This window comes from Neofelis nebulosa, chromosome 2 (assembly GCF_028018385.1).
Source record: "Neofelis nebulosa isolate mNeoNeb1 chromosome 2, mNeoNeb1.pri, whole genome shotgun sequence".
Classification (NCBI taxonomy): domain Eukaryota; kingdom Metazoa; phylum Chordata; class Mammalia; order Carnivora; family Felidae; genus Neofelis; species Neofelis nebulosa.
The window spans coordinates 118,301,332-118,318,704 of record NC_080783.1 but is presented as its reverse complement, the minus strand read 5'-3'; the positions used below and the strand labels follow the sequence as shown (position 1 = coordinate 118,318,704).

At 45.5% G+C, this 17,373-nt stretch overlaps 1 long non-coding RNA gene across 1 annotated transcript in view; it reads left to right on the top strand.

The window, feature by feature from the left end:
* LOC131492033 (uncharacterized) overlaps positions 1 to 17,373 on the top strand; it is a 65,833-nt gene that overhangs the window by 14,906 nt on the left and 33,554 nt on the right. Inside the window, exon 2 of the long non-coding RNA XR_009251807.1 lies at positions 2,678 to 2,991. This is a non-coding gene — a long non-coding RNA (uncharacterized LOC131492033). The remainder of the gene's footprint in view (positions 1 to 2,677; positions 2,992 to 17,373) is intronic.

The following is a 17,373-nucleotide window of genomic DNA, read 5'->3' as shown; positions in this document are numbered from 1 at the left end:
CATCTTTTCATGTGCCTGTTGGCCATCTGGATGTCTTCTTTAGAGAAGTGTCTATTCATGCTTTCTGCCCATTTCTTCACTGGATTATTTGTTTTTCGGGTGTGGAGTTTGGTGAGTTCTTTATAGATTTTGGATACTAGCCCTTTGTCTGATCTGTCATTTGCAAATATCTTTTCCCATTCCATTGGTTGTCTGTTAGTTTTGTTGGTTGTTTCCTTTGCTGTGCAGAAGCTTTTTATCTTCATGAGGTCCCAATAGTTCATTTTTGCTTTTAATTCCCTTGCCTTTGGAGATGTGTCAAATAAGAAATTGCTATGGCTGAGGTCAGAGAGGTTTTTTCCTGCTTCCTCCTCTAGGGTTTTGATGGTTTCCTGTCTCACATTCAGGTCCTTTAACCATTTTGAGTTTATTTTTGTGAAGTGTGTAAGAAAGTGTTCTAGTCCTCACTTCTTGTAGAATGAAGTAAATATTTCAGCAGAAAGAAAAAAAAAATCACTCGTAATGTTGTCCACCATCTTTGGAAACCATTTCTCACAGCGTTGGGTAACTATTCTAACATTTGGGTGGGTCATTATTTACTTATGCCTTGAATGATTATTGTTGTTTATTCTTTTTTTTTTTAAGTTTTTTACCAGCATAAATAATGCTACCATGCATGTTCTCGTGCATGAAAGTTTTTATGTGTTCTAAATTATTTTCTTAGGCTCCAGTCCCAGAATTACTGGGTTAAAGGTGTGCCATTTTAAAGGCTCTTATCGGATAGTTTTCCAAAGATTTGAACCAGCTTTTACTATTATCAACAGAATACAACAGGGCATCGGGGTGCCCCTTTCAGTGCCTTTTCCCTATCATTTCATAGATGAGATAATTACTGGTTAAATAGTCCTTTGTGACAGTGAAGAGTCTCCTGAATCTTCGATTAGATTAGTTCTCTTTTGCCCAAATGTGTATAAAACCCAAAAGTGCAAAGCAGCTCTTCTCATCAGCTTACCAGTGTACTTTATTCTTAGACGTGGAATGCTAACTCTCAGGATGCTTTTGTGGGGAAAAAGGAATAGATGTGATGGTAAATGTGCAGAGATTCCCCCCTGGGGAGCGATTAGAGACAAATCACAGAAGCTGTGGCCTTGAAAAGAACTGTCCAGGCAGAGACTACACCAGTGGACAGGCACCTTGGACCCAGTGGGTCCCCTCGTTTCCGTCACGGTGCTGTGCATGTGTGGTAGCAGTGGGCCCAAAACACTGGGGACACCCAGACAGTACTGTTATTTCACTTTACAAACAGTGATATTCTACACCTGTAGAATATTCTATACCTGTAGGTATTCTACACCTGTTCCATAACCTTCTCTTTTTTTACTTAATATATCATAAAGTTTCCATGTCATTAAATACATGTCTATACATGGTTTGAATAGTTTGCATTAGGCTAAATAAAATATATAGATTCTGAAACAGGTCTTAGTATTTTCATTTTATTTTTATTTTTTTAATTTTTTTTTTAACATTTATTTATTTTTGAGACAGAGAGAGACAGAGCATGAACGGGGGAGGGTCAGAGAGAGGGAGACACAGAATCTGAAACAGGCTCCAGGCTCCGAGCTGTCAGCACAGAGCCCCACGTGGGGCTCGAACTCAAGGACCGTGAAATCATGACCTGAGCCGAAGTCGGCCGCTTAACCGACTGAGCCACCCAGGCGCCCCAGTATTTTCATTTTAAAGATGAAGGCATCTTTCTGATGGGCAGAAAGCTTTACAAACTTGTACAGTTCCCACAATTAGTAAGTGGAGTAAATCCCATTGAACTGAAGTCACATCTGAGTCCAGAACCCAAGATTTTTCATTATACCATGTGACCCTCCAGGCATAAACAGTTAAGCCCAACACCAACCCCGTTCTTTTGACTATCTGGCAGGAGCTATGCAGAGTGGGGGGTGTGTATCAGCAGGCAGAGTGGTAGAAATGCAGCTCCCAACCACCATCCCCCTGAAATTTTTCTGTTCCTTTGCAATTAACAAGCTTACAGCAATTTAAATTCAGTTCAGTCACGTAACCATTAGGCACTGGGAACACAGAGATTAACAGGGATGCCGGTTTAAACAGCTGTATCTGCCTCAACACGTTTCAAACACGAGGGCAAAGGGGAAACATGTTCATGCCTGTGTGCCTACCACACGCTCACGTGCCACCCCGAGATCACTGCTGGTCCCTCACTTGTGTATGTACGGTCTCTGCCAGAGAAATGGGGCCTAATTAGAGTGGCACACATTTGCTCATATGTCAGATTCCTCTTGATACCAAAGGAAGCCTTTCTCTCTGGTTTTTAGTGATGAAGATACCAATTGCGATTTCCTCCCCATCGTATGCTACCACTAATGCTGATGTCCAATTTGGACAGGACACGAGCATTTGCCTCTTAGAAAGGGTGCCTCTGATTCCCACTAGAGGGCACTTGATGCTAATTCTGGGCCAGGTGCCATCCCTGGGGGCATTGGAAGTCTTCCTTCTGTGATCACCGGCTGTCAGATTCACAAAAACCCCTGGTGCTCGCTTTGTTTGTTCTAGAGAATGGTTGGGGAGTGTTTCCTTGGCCAGCTAGGAGAGGAGGAGAGAGTGGTGGGAGCATTCCATGCCTGCCTGGCTCTCCTTAACGCCCCCTCCCCTGCCTTCCCTCCAGAACCTGTCCTTCAGGGCAGCAGGCTCTACAGAGAGTGGCGGCAGAAGGGTGTCACCTGCCTTCAAGAGCAATAACCGTGCACAGTGCCACTCGGAGCCTGCAACGTTTGGAGGAGTGGATTAACCATGGAGGGGTTGCGAGAACTCCCAGTTCAGAACACAAAAGAAGAAAGAACAGAACATTGCGATGCAAAGATTTATGAGGGAGAAAGATTCACTAAGAAAAGGAAATTGGAAACCAAGGAAGCAGAATATTCAAAAGACAGCCATGTGCCACGCATAATAATGAAGTTTCCCTGACTCCCTTTGGCTCAGGTCGGTCTCTTTAATAATTTATATAGCAACTCTCCTTCGTCTGCCAACAGGTGGGTCTGGGGGCTTTGCAAATGTTTCCTTATTGCTCCTTTCACCGTGTCCGAGAGGAAGGTCAGGGTGTCCAGAAGGCTTTCCTTTGGGCACCCAGATGGAGAAACAGCCTCTGTGTGCCTGCCATTTGCATAAGGTAACGGAGTGAGACTATGGCAGCTAGGGGACTAGCGGGCAGACTTCCTCGTTGGTGCCATATGGACCATGCCGAGGTCCCATAGGCACCTCAAGAGGATGGGTTGGGGCTGAGGAGTGCAGGCAAATGTCCGTAGGTGAGTGGACTTTGCGATGGAGGCAGGCACTCAGACTGAACTGGATCCCTTTGCACAGTGGTGCCACTGAGACCTGATCTCTGGCTGTGTCTCGTTCGGTTGATTTATGATGTGGGGGATGCTCACCGCATGCTCTCTTGGCTACTATCCCCGTAATGTGGGCTCGTGCGTCTCCGCCCTGGGCTTGCAGCTAGCCCCCCTTCGCCCTCTCCCTTGGGGTTGGGACTGGGCACAATCACTGCCGGAAACCTGCTCCCCAGACCCCGTTTCTAGACAGACAGAAACCCTTTTGGGGTGGAACTCACAAGCAAGTCATATCAGTCCTGCAGAGATGCTCTGTTTGACTGTGTGATGTTTTAAAAAATATTTTGAATTTGTTTCCAATGTTGAACAGGGACGATTTTAGATAAAAATCTGAATTTCTAGGGGCGCCTGGGTGGCTCAGTCGGTTAAGCGTCCGACTTCGGCGCAGGTCATGATCTCATAGTTTGTGAGTTCGAGCCCCGCGTCGGGCTCTGTGCTAACAGCTCAGAGCCTGGAGCCTGCTTCACATTCTGTGTCTCCCTCTTTCTCTGCCCCTTCCGTGCTCATGCTGTGTGTCTCTCTCTCTCTGTCTCCAAAATAAATAAACATTAAAAAAAAAATCTGAATTTCTAGCTTATGGGGGGAAAATTAAAGTATTTGTCAACATTAGTTCTGCACTTCCACATTACAGTGGATTGAGCAGAGTAGTGTCACTGCCTTCAGACAGGGCTTGTGTTTCCAGTTCACTTCTGTCCCTACACCTCCCCTGCCTACATATCTCCCCAGCTTTACTGCTAAGGGTGACTTGTCTGGGTCCCCTAGACCGAGCTTATGATTCTTGTTCTATGGCAGACCTTGACCCAGAACAGAGGGTCCCAGAGCAGCATTACCAAAGGGGTTCCAGCTTCATGGTCCTCATGCCCAGTGATAATAATTCCAAGTCTGGCTTTCAAAGAAAACACACATGCGCACGCACACGTGCACACACACGTACACACGCATGCACACGCGTATGCACATGCACACACACACACACACACACACACACACACACACACAAGTGATACTGTTTCTTAGCCAGGCAGTGTCACTAAGGATAGAAAGGAGGGGTCAGTTATAAAAAGAGATTATTGAACCGTGTTGTAAAAGCAATACAGTTTAGTAATTTGATTATGGGAAGTGAGGGAGGGAAAGAAGACAAGGATGTCTCCAAAATTTCTGGCTGAATAACTAGGAAGATAGTGGTGACATTTACTGAGAAGTGGAGGCCTGGAGGAGGGGCAGGTTTGGGGAGCACCAGATAGATGCAGAAAACAATTGGATCTCTGACTCCCAGGCTCAGTGGTGATGCCTGGACTGAAGATAGAGTTTGCAGAGCCACCAGCTCTGAGGTGGATGATGAAGCCATGAGAGTGAAGTGATGGCCCAGGGAGGGGATGCGGTCTGAGAAGAGAATAAGGCCAAAGTTAAAGTATTAGGAAGCACCAGGCAGGGGAAGAGTCAGCAGGAGACTGGGAAGAGACTTCTCCTCACAGTGGCATGGTGACTATCAGAAGCTGGAGTCTCAGAAGCCCGGAGAGAAGAGAACTTCTAGAAGGGAGTGGTTAGAGAGGCCATATAAAATGGGGTGTGAAGGGAAGAATCTATTTGGGAGTTTGGAAAGAGGTCATTGTTTTGTTTTCAGGGAACAATAGTTGTAGGGATGGAGACAGGAGCCTTATTGCTGTGAGTTGACACATCAATGGGAGAAGAGTGGAAATGTGGTTGCCAACTATTCTTTTGAGGAGGAGGAGGAGGAGGAGGAGAAGGAGAAGAAGAAGAAGAAGAAGAAGAAGAAGAAGAAGAAGAAGCAGCAAATGAAGGGAGGAAGGAAGGAAGGAAGGAAGGAAGGAAGGAAGGAAGGAAGGAAGGAAGGAAGGAAGGAAAGAGATAAAAAGTAGTTCAGAGAAATTGCAGAATTGGAAAGGGTGCTTGCTTTTTCTTCAGGTGGAAGAGGTATGGGCATTTTGACATGTTGCAGACTGCAGTGGGGAAAGAGGGGCTGACTTTATGGGGTGTGGAGTACGCGTGGAGCAGAGCCCAGCACAGTGCAGGTGGGGTGCAAAGCACAGGGCCAGCGTCAAGATCAGGGAAAGGGACCGTTCACCTGCTGGGTCTAGAGAAAAAAAAAGGAGAAGGAGGTTGTGGGTAAAGAAGTAGGAAGTTGGAACTCATGTTTGATTGTTTCAAATGTCTTTCAAGTTGGAAGTGAGGCAGGTGGCTGGAGGAGAGGACTGGGGTGTGGAATCTGTGGTGTGGAGAATGCTCTCCTTTGGGGGCTCTATCTGAGCCCCAGAAGTAGATATAAGAAATTCCTCATATCCGCTCTTCCTATATTCTTTAGAGGTTTTTTTTACTTCTTTAAAAAATTATATTGCCCATTTTAAGTATACAACTTAATAATTCTTCGTGCATTTATAGAGCTATACAGCCAGAATCACAATGCAACTTTATCAACATTTCCATCACCCCTTAACAATCCCTCATGCCCATTTTCAGCCAATCCCCATTCTGTCCTTTAGCCCCAGGCAATCACTAATCTACTTTCAGTCTCTTTGAATTCGTCTGTTTTGGAAATTTCATAGAAATGGAATCATACAACCTGTGGTCTTCTTTTACTTAGCATAATGTTTTCAAGAGTTCATCCATGTCAAGCATGTTTCAGTACTTTATTCCTTTTGATGGCCAAATAATGGCCTACTGTGTGTATATATCCCATTTATTTATTCACAATTCATTTGAGTTGTTACAAGATTTTGGCTGTTCTGAATCATGCTGCTGTGAGCATTCATGTCCGTGTCTGTATGCACATAGGTTTCCTTTTCTCTTGTGTAAATACCTAGGAGTGGACTCACGGGGTGTTACGGTAAGGATTTTTTCCCCCTTTTTAAGAAACTGCCACATTGTTTTTCAAGGCAGCTGAACCATTTTACAGTCCCAACCATTTTACAGTCCCACCAGTCCTTGCCAACACTTGCTATTGTCTGGTATTTTTTATTATAAACATTCAAGTGATATGAAGTAGTATCTCATTGTGGTTTTAATTTACTTTTTCCTAATGGTAATGATGCTGAGCATCTTTTCATGTACTTATTAGCCATTCATATATCCTCTTTGGTGAAATATCTATTCAAATCCTTTGCCCATTAAAAAATGAGTTTTTTCTTATCATTGAGTTGTAAGAGGGCTTCTTTACTTAGATAATTCCGCATTATTCCAGTCCCCTGTTATAGTTAGTATTTCTTCATATGAAATTTCCCCTCTTGAAATTACTGTGTGATATCTCTCTGTATTGCATTCCGATTTATACACGTGGCTACTAACATCTGTTCTCTGATAGGCAAGTAGGAAATACTCAGAAAAGAAATAGGAGGGGTGTCTGAGTGGCTCATTCGGTTGAACATCTGACTTGGGTTTAGGTCATGATCTCGCGGTCCGTGAGTTCGAGCCCTGCATCAGGCTCTGTGCTGACAGCTCAGAGCCTGGAGCCTGCTTCGGATTCTGTGTCTCCCTCTCTCTCTGCCCCTCCCCTGCTCACACTCTGTCTCTCTGTCTCTCTGTCTGTCTGTCTCTCTCCCTCAAAAATAAATAAACATTCTAAAAATGAAAGAAAGAAAAGAAATACAAAAAAGAGAAAGCCTCGGAGCTAGACAAATGTGCATCCGGATTCTCGTTTTGCCACTTATTTCAACGTGACCTTAGACAAGGCATTTAAACTTTACAAACTTTCGTGTTATCATCTGTAAAACAGGCAAATGATGCCCTCCTCCCACACACAGGATTTTCTTAAAGATAAGAGTTACATAAATAGCTTATCACAGAGATTGACACTTAGCAACGACTCAATAAATGAGGGCGAGCCACAAGGGGAGCAAGTGGTCAAGAGCTGAAAATAAATCTTAGCGTGTTCTGCTGCCACTGAGAGTATTATTCAGTCAAACCACATTTGATGAAAAGGTCCTTGTTGTTATTTGGTGAAAAACGTCCTTGACCAGGGGCGCCTGGGTGGCTCAGGTGGTTGAGCGTCCAACTTCAGCTCAGGTCATGATCTCACGGTTCGTGGATTCGAGCCCCACATCATGCTCTGTGCCAACACCTCGGAGCCTGGAGCCTGCTTCGGATTCTGCGCCTCCCTCTCTCTCTGTTCCTCCCCCAGCCACACTCTGTCTGTCTGTCTCTCTCTCTCTCTCAAAAATAAATAAAGATTTAAAAAAAATTTTTTTTAATGTCCTTAACTGGCACCTGAGTGCTACTGTTGTTGAAAAGATGTCGAAGAGAGAGGCCAAGTGATGGCTCAGAAAGGTCCTCCTGTCGCTCCTGTCGAGCTGTGAGAGCTTATCACGAATGTGGGCTGCAGTCCTCAGCTGCATGGGGCCCATTTCATCAGGACCTTCACAGTGTCCAGGCTTTGGCAGCCCGACTCATGGCAACTCAACTCACATTGTTATTTTAGTCTTTAGGATAACGACAGCGATTCGCTCTTTCGGGGATTGATCCATTACTCAGTCACTAGCCATCATGAAGGTTAGAAAGCAGTTACTTATTTTCATGTCCAACTGACTATATACGGAGACACGGGCTTAAGCTAAAATGCCCGAGTTTGCACTGGAAAAGCGTAAATGACAACACATCACGAGCACCACTGCACTGCTTATGATGATAATTATTTAGTTTACAGGTAGATTTGGACATTTCCATATATTCATGTCTTGTGTGTAAAATGCTTTGCTGCCTTGAACAGTGTTAGAAGCAGAATCAGGAATAGACACGACGAAGGAGTCATAAAGGGGTGATAGACTGCCAGATGAAGGATGGATCCTAAGGCTGTTAGAGCCCGACACTGCCACCTGGGGGCTCGGGGCAGTTTCTGCACTCCTGGGTGGGGAGGCTGGAGTGTGCTTGCGAACACCTTCCTCTTGTTCTGAGAGGGTCTTCTTAGTGATCAGTGTGGTCGAGGAGATATAAGTGGGGAAGCCTGCCTCACACGTGTTAAGTATGCTATTTAGATCTGTTTCCCGGAGTGTGATCTGTTACCTGCAGCATGAGGACACTTCCTTCTACACTTGCATTCGAGCTGTGCACTCTGCAAGCTGCGTGTGTGTGGAAGGCGCGGGTGGGCTTTGCTCCAGCACCTACCCTCTAAGGCCTAGAGCCCAGATTGCAGGCATGTGTGACACACAGGCCTGGTTGCTCCTTTGTTGCACACCAGAGAACAAACGAGAGGACGAGGTGGGCGGCATACCCTTTGGTTTTACTTAGCACCAGGCGGGCCATTTGTGTCACAGACCGGGGGCATGATGCACCTCGTATGAGGATGAAGACACAGAGGCAAAGAAATGAGGTGGGCTTTGCACTGAAGAAGGGGAGAACTTTGGGTCTGTGGGAAGTGTAGCCCAGTTTCTGGACGTGGAAATGTAATGACATCTGTTAGCTACTCTCTGTTGTATGTTCCTTGGCCCAAGGGCATTTATTACACATTCAGACCAGTGTTAGCCATGTTTGGGGAGTTGAAGAGTATGATTATGCTCACACGGAAGGCACAGTGTGTGGCATGGGCTGCTGTTCCACTTGCAAGGAGACAAGAGGTGAAAGCAGGGTCTTAGTGCCTTGATGTTCCAGAGCAAGGACTGCGCCTGAGATGACATGTGACAAACAGGATTTATGAACAAGTAAGCTTTTCTTAGTGACCACTAGAGGTGCTTGAGAAGGTGAGATGGCTAGAGACCGGACTTCCTGCAGCCATAGAGGACAGGGGCTCAAGCTAATGTTATTTGGGGATGAAAGGTCAGAGAATTTGAGCACCTCCGGGTCATATAAATACCGTAGGTAGGGCTAACAAAATCACTGACACTATCACAAGCAGAAGCATAATCCAAGGACAATATTAGCGATCTGGCTTCGCCAAACCATTATTAATAATAAGCAATACAAGACTGACATTTATTTCCCCCCCCCTTCTCTTGCCACACATGGAAATCTGGGTGGGGTCAAACAGTCCTTGCTTGTGGTTCCTACAGGACCTTGTGCTCTCTGGAGCCTCTCCTAAATGCCCTTCTTGCTTCATGGCTCCCACAATTGACCAGCTCTGATGCTCTGATTCAGTTTCTATTCTTGACTTTTATTTTGCTCTGCATTATTCATCACCCTGTGATTTTTAAGAATTAGCAGTCCGTTCTGCCTTAGCCTTTCATGGTGTCCTCAGACTTAGTGGTCTCTGATTGTCCTCCTTACGTCCTCCTTTCCTCCTTCTCTTCCCTGCTCTAGAAAAGGATTTAAGGTGCCCATAGAGATGTAATTGACCAAGATAATATATTAAGTAAATTTAAAATATTAAATTAATTTTAAATTAGAAGTAAGTGAACAAAAGAAAAACGAGAGCAAGTAATAAGAGGGATGCAAATGTATATCCCTTAGAGTCCTAACTCTTGGTTACTAGCGGGTCCTCCTTCGGTCCGTGCTTGCTGGAGATGATTCAGAAAGAGGAGAGCGAATTAACTGCCCCAGTCCCAGGGATCATGAGGTACAAACACGCCATACCAACATACTCCTGATACTAAAACCAGAAAGAAAAAATTTCCGAAAGAATGTCCTAAACAAGATCGTGTATTATGCAATCACAAAGGCCCTCACCCACAACAGCAATTCTTAAGGTAGGCACTGGGGTGGAACTCATTAGGGGTGACCACACCAAAGCTCCGTTCAATAAAAGTGGTTTTCCAGGCGGCCAGTTCAATAAGATCTGCTGGTCTAGATTTTAATAGTTGTTGGATGGTGGTGAGTATGAGACTCTTTTCCCTCAGGAGTAATGGATCTTCTCTCCTGTGTTTCCCAGTAAGCTCAGGACTTTGTCCCATAATGGTGGTCCATCGCGCTGTGGATAGGATGACTTTTGACTTTGTTCCCTGAGCCCTGCCAGCACAGCCTTCCACTGCTTATGACCTGGCTTCTAGGCTCAACCTGGGTCGCTCTCCCTCTCTTTCCTGTCAATCTTTAAAATTCCAGCATATTCATCTATTCCTATCGAAGGCAACCCCTCCTTCCGCACCATCTGTGCAGCCTTGGGTGGGTTCCTCATCCTTCCCAAGACTTACTTTCCCTAACTAAAATGGGCTGTATCTATGACATGGTTTTGATGTGAAGAGTCAATGAAATATATAAATCCTCTAGCACAGTGCCTGGCAATATAAGGCAAAAGAAAAATCTTGGTTCTCCTCTCCTTTAATATGAGACCGCATTTAAAAAATTTATAGCTTGTTAAATCTAGCATGTTACTTATTTCATGTATAATTGTTTTCTTCTAAGGAGAGTATGCCTTTCAATTATTTAAGCCCCACTTCCCTCCAAATTACAGATCATAGTGCTTTGAGCATAGTAGGAACTCAATGCATATGGATTGAATAATTCCAACTGGAATGCTTTGAAAGGGAGGAGTAGAGCAGAAAAGGGGACAAATCCATCTGAGGGTCCATATGGTGGTCAGTTAAAGCTGTGGCAGTACCTTGTTCCCAAGGTACCCTCCTATCATTTCCCAAAGCTATTTGTCCTGTCAGTGTGATTAAGAGACAGTAAGACAGTGAGAGAGACAGAGGCAGAGACTGAGAGAAATGTGGGTACGGGGTAAAAGGCAGGAGGGAGCTACAACAGTCTTTTTTTCTCCCCATTCAATGTCACTAAATAACCCAAATATTTTAATAGCCCTATTTTCTCAATTCTCTTACAATTTAATTGAGGACTTTGGTAATGCACAGTTGTTAGCACATTAAGGATTTTTATTTTTCTTAAGAAAAGCTTTGTGGTTGAATGAAAGTCACATACAGAAGGAATATATATATATTTTTTAATCTCTATTGTAGAACAATTCTCAAACATGAGTCAAACACTCTCCCCACCCCTTTTTCTTCACCAGCCTCCCCCAGTGCCATGTAGGGAGACTTGAAAATAACTCACGGTATTTCCGGGGAAATCGGCAGGCTATTTAACTTATCCTAGATGGGTCTGAATATAGAAGTATCCTCCCCTCAGTATATAGTACAGAGCAGGTGTAGGCGGGTCCAGGGTGGAGGAGTTGAGTGGGCCTGCCCATTTAGGGAGCTCAAGCATATCAGAGCATGTCAGAACGTTGGGGGCGGCTGGCCGTGGGTTCTGTTTGAGTATGGGCTTAATGAGCCTCAAGGGAGAGGACCAGGGCCAGCTGGAGCTAATGGTTGCTCTTTTTAATAATTGCAGCCAGTAAAAGGGATACCTTTTAACGTCACCAACTGGAACGTTTTACCTGGAGAAAAAGGACAGACCGAGTGTACTGAGTCAGTCCAAGGAGGCTGTATGGGGTGATGGGGAGGGATGGTTTTGAGCATAACTGCATGACACTTTGGGGTGCAATATCCCTGATAATAAAACTTTAGGTGGGTCTCTGTCTCCGCCTGGTTCTGAGCATTTTGGACAATCGCATACTAACTTTCAAAAGTCGGGTAATGTCCATCCAATCCCAGATATCTCTCTATATTAAGAACTACAAAAGTCTTTTTGCTTTGAGACTTCATGAAGTTGGAAGAATTAAGAATGACTAAGCTCACATTCTGGAATTAGAATTTCCTGCATTTTACCATATGACTAACGCACACACATAAATGCATACACAAGCTGCAAAGCATATAAAGTAGACGGGCTAGGACGCTGGTAAAAATCCTCAGGTCTGACTGAGAGAATGACCTGTGTTCGTGTCCAACTCATGACTCTCTTATTCTGGTTCGGTAGATTCTCTTCTATGCACCATGCTAGTTTTTCTAAATGACAGGCCACCCCGAGACGTGTATTTCTGCTCCTGGGGCCTTTCTTCCCTGTCTTTATTATACACTGGTTCACTTTATGCATGGCTTTTATCGGCATATTGCCAAGAAAATTGCTGACTTCCTCCTACGAGCAAAGAGAAACAATCAGACTAGAGCTACCCCCAGCACAGCGGCCCGCCCACCCGAATCTGTTGGGGCTATGCTGCCTTTCTGACTTCGGTGTAGATGAGCCCTCTGTCTTGTCTACGAGTCCCAGCTCCCCCACTTGGACCTCTGATCCCAGCTCCTCTCACTGACTCCAGCGCAGCTCTCCCCGCCCTCGCCTCCCTGCCCTCTATGGTCAGCATGCACACGTGCTGTTATTCTCCCATCTAGACAATAAATCTTCTCTTGACCCCACTTCCTTCCACAGCTGCATCCCATTTCCCCGTTCCCCTTTACAGCAAAACTCCTTGAAAGAGGTGCTGCCTCTAATTCCTTTCTCCCATTATCTCGTAAACCCACTTCAAGCAGGCGTCTGTCTCCATTAGGTCGCTGAGGCTACTGTCCACAGGGTCAACAATGACTTCTACGGAGCTAAAGCCAGCAGTCCTTTCTCGTGATCGGCCACTGCCCCTCCCCCCGTCACCTCTCCAACCCCACCACCGACTTGGCTCCCTCTGTCCCCACTCCCCACAGTCCTTACTGTTCCACAAATCCTCCAGCACACTCTCTCCTCAGGCCTTGGTACTGGTTGTTTTGTCAGCCTGGGATGCTCTTCCTCCAGCGATCTGCATGCCTATCTCCCAGATTTCTCTTAAAGCTCTGCTCAAGTGTCACCTTTTCAGTGAGGCCCACCCCGACCATCCTCCTTAACCTTGCAGTCCCCACCCCAGCTTGCTGTCCCTCCCGGTTCTCCTTTATATTAGTTAACTATTGCCGCATAACAAATTGTCCCCAAACTTAGCAGCTTAAAACAACAGCAGATATTTCTTATCTCTCATAGTTTCTGTGGGTCAGGAATTTGGGAGTGCTGGGTGGATTCTGGTTTGGACTCTCCTGTGAGGTTGAGGTCACACCTCACTGCAGCAGTCATCTGAAGGTTTGACTGGGGCTGGAGGATTCATTTCTTTCTTTCTTTCTTTCTTTCTTTCTTTCTTTCTTTCTTTCTTTCTTTCTTTCTTTCTTTCTCTCATGTTTATTTATTTTTGAGAGAGAGACAGAGCATGAGCATGGGAAGGGTAGAGAGAGAGGGAGACACAGAATCCGAAGCAGGCTCCAGGCTCCGAGCTGTCAGCACAGACCCCGATACGGGACTCGAACCCACAAACTGTGAGGTCATGACCTGAGCTAAAGTTGGACGCTTAACCAACTGAGCCACCCAGGCGCCCCTGGAGGATTCAGTTAGAAGATGGTTTATTTACCTGGCTGTGGGCAGGAGACCTCAGTTTTTCCTCACATGGACGTCTCCCAGGGTATTTGAGTATGCCTTATGCCATGGCAGCTGAGTTCCCCCAGAACAAGCGATCCAAGAGACAGCCCACAGAGACCACAACATCAATTTAACCTAGCCTTGGAAGTGACACACTATCCCTCCCACAGTCTCCTGTTGGTCACATAGGCCAGATCTATACAGAGAGGTGGGATCACGGGCACCATCTTGAAGGCTGACCACCACACCTTCACTCTATTTCTTTCCATAGTGCTCACCACCCTCTGAGACACCATATTGTTTACCTATTTCAGATGTTTACTTTTGGTCTCCCCACACTAGGATGTAAGGTCCCTGCGGGTGGTGGTTTTGATCTGTTTCACTGAGTGTTAGATCTCTGGTGTCTACACTGTGTCTGGCATAGAGTAAGCACTCAGATATTTGTCAAATGAGCAACTGAATATAAAACCCTGTAAAACTCTGTCTGCCTACCTGATTGTTATTCTGGAGAAGCTTCTCTGTCTTAAATTGCAAAAAGCTGCAGCTCCAGCAGACTCTTTACACTTCCCTGAGCATTCAGTGACCCATCTTTGTTTTCTGACCCAATCCATTTAGTGCCTTTGCCAGAGTGAATAACTTCCTGATTGAGATCTGAGCTAAAAACAAAATCTTCTCCACTGGAGCACCCCACCCTCCGCCCCCCGCAACAACACCATCGCTATACACACTTGCACAGTAAGAGTTTTTCTTTGACCATTTCATGCCTACTTATGTACATAAAAGTAATGAAGTCTCGCAATATCTTCTGACTTGGGACTAAGTAGCTAAGGGAATGATGGTAAGTAGACAGAGCAGGTCAAAGGACAGAGCTCTGGAGTGGAGGTTGCGCAAGAGAACCAAGGGCATATGGTGGCTCCGTTCTGTGGTCTAAGAAAGGAATTATTAGCATGCGGGGGGCGATCCTGCCACCACCAGTATTCAGGAATTACTGAGAGGAGAAGCATCTGTCTCCTCCCTGCTGGTTCTTGGCAATGCCAGCAACTGAGGTGGTAGGGGGCATGCTGGTACCTAAGGAGGAGGAATCCCAGCTGAGGGCAGTGGTGAAGGAGCAGGCAGCAGGGCCAGCTGGTGAGGAGAGAGCCCTGGCTTCTCCTCCGTCCACAGCTCATGGCTCCATCTGTGCTCTTGGGGCTCATCCTGACTTTCCCTCACGAGTTCTTGCTTCCTCCATTTCTCCACATACGTCCCTTGCTTCTTTCTCTACCACAGACTGACCCCCTCAATCTGAAAATGTGATCAGGTCTCCCCTTTCCTAAAAATCTCTCCGCTCTCCTGGGACCACTTTTTCTCAGGGCTTAGCTATCTCCCAGGTACAATGAACACACACACACACACAAAACCACTTGGTCCCGTTTCCAACCACCATTTGTCTTTCCTTAGCAAACTTATTAAATGAGCTCTTCACATTCCTGGCCTTCCTTATCAATTTATCCAGTTATTAATTTATTCATGTAAGCAATTTATTGAGGACTTACTATATATAATATACTGTGAATAGAGCAATGGCGTATGGTTTCGATGCTCAAGGCGCTCTCTGCCTAACAGGACACAGATAGGAAACAAATTATAATGTTATATAAGGAGGTAACACAGGAGAGTCATTAGGAGAGAAGCAGGAGTCAGAGATGGTTTCCCAGAAATGTGGAGTCTGAACTAGATTTTGAAAGACAACAGGTGAATCTAGGGCTGGGCAGTCGAGGGAAACAGAGAGAATCTTGGAAGCTGAATAAGAGATACTGGCCAACTTAAAGGCACCGAGATGAGGTAAAGTGAAGAAACCATATTTGAGTTGGCAGCATGAAGATCACTGGAGGTCTTTGCAGATGCAGTTGGAGTGGGGAATATTCTAGCAGGGAGAAATATTCACATAATAATCAGCAGCCTCTTCGGGTAGGTATGCGATTAAATGAGTTAATACAGGTAGAGTGTCAATGCCTGGCACACACTTGATTAGTAGGTGGTGGAGCCAGAATGCATATTCTCATCCTTGGGTGCCAGTCCCATGCTCGTTCAGCTGCATCAGGAATGCCTACTCAAAGGTTTCCATGTGCAGAGATCTCTTGGGGACTTCTTGGGGGAGAGAAAAGAGAGGTGGAGCAGGGCAACCCAAGGCAGCTCAGAGGTCTCCGTGCTCATTCAGGAGAAGCAGGCTCTGAGCTCCCTGTGTTCTGACAGGGCCAAACCTCCTCACCAGTTCTCCCCACGTGGCTTCCCGTTCTGACTTCTTCAAAGAGGAGGATGCCTTCTAGGGTGCGGCTGAGGGCAGACCTTTTCTCCTGACAGTGCCTGGACACCCCTGCTCCCTCTCTGCCACACATTGCAGTCGGGGGGCTTTGCTATCAGGGGAGGGGACTGAGGCTGCTGGGGATGGCTGTGCTGTGGCCACTGCAGTTTTGTTGACTGCCCTACAATGAGGAGGGAGTGTTCTCCAGGAAGAGAGCTGTGGGAAGCTTCTGGACACGAGCCCAGGAGGCATGAACCACATGGACTAAAGGGATTAGCAGATCCCCTTCGGTTCCTGACCTGGGGACAATCTCAGATGAGGACAAAAGTAGCATATTTATGCTACAGTTTGGGTGTGCCTGGGTGGCTCAGTCAGTTGAGCGTCTGACTTCGGCTCAGGCCATGATCTCGCGGTTCATGAATTCAAGCCCTGCGTCGGGTTCTGTACTGACAGCTCAGAGCCTGGGGCCTGCTTCGGATTCTGTGTCTCCCTCTCTCTCTGCCCCTCCCTGCTCATGCTCTGTCTCTCTCCCTCGCTCTCTCAAAAATAAACATTAAAAAAATTTTCAAGTTTAAAAATGTCATTCATGAAGAAGCAAGAAGTCACCCATAATACCACCCAGAGATAACCACTGTTAACATGTGGGGGATCCAGGCTTTTCTCTTCACTGACTTTTTCCACTTAATATGGAAACTTAATTTCATATTAATAAATATACTTCCAAATACATCACTTTATTTTTTTCATGAAGATATAAGTGGCGTTTTTTTTAAGTTTTTATTTTACTTCCAGTGAGTTAACATACAGTGTTATATTAGTTGCAGGAGTACAATATAATGATTCAACAATTTCAATATATCACTTTAAATGGTTGTGCAGTATTCCTGTGAATCAACTGAAGGGGTATTTTGAGTGGAACAAGAAGGCATGGTTTATGCGGTCCTATATACTGCCTCATCCATTGCCCACCAGGTAGCCTTTCCAGAGACCACATTCCCACACCCTCAGTATATCTCCAACAGGACTTTTTCCTCCAAACGATTGCCTCCTTCCAAATTCCATTCTTCTAGCTACCCCCACTCAAAACCCAAGAGTCACTGTTTCTTCCTTTCCTTAACATCTGCTTATCACACATCTTGTCAATTCTTTGCAATACTGTTTCACCCCCCCCCCCCTTTCATTCCTGTTTTCAGTATCTGAGGCCAGAACTTTATTAACTTATGCCTAATTACAAAATTCTCCAACTTACTGCAGTTGCTTCTTAATGTATGTCTCTGCCTTCTGTCTTCTCTCTCTCTCTCTCTCTCTCTCTATTTCTCTGATTCATTCTGCAGAATGCTGCCAGACTTCAAATACTACTCAGAAACCTCCAATCACTTCAAATGTCCTTAAAAACAAGTCTTGCATTTGTGTAGTGCATCTCATATCATTTCTACTTCTGCAAAAACAGTATGTCTGGTAACATAGGAACATATCATTCTCATTAAAAAAGATCTACTTAGGGGCGCCTGG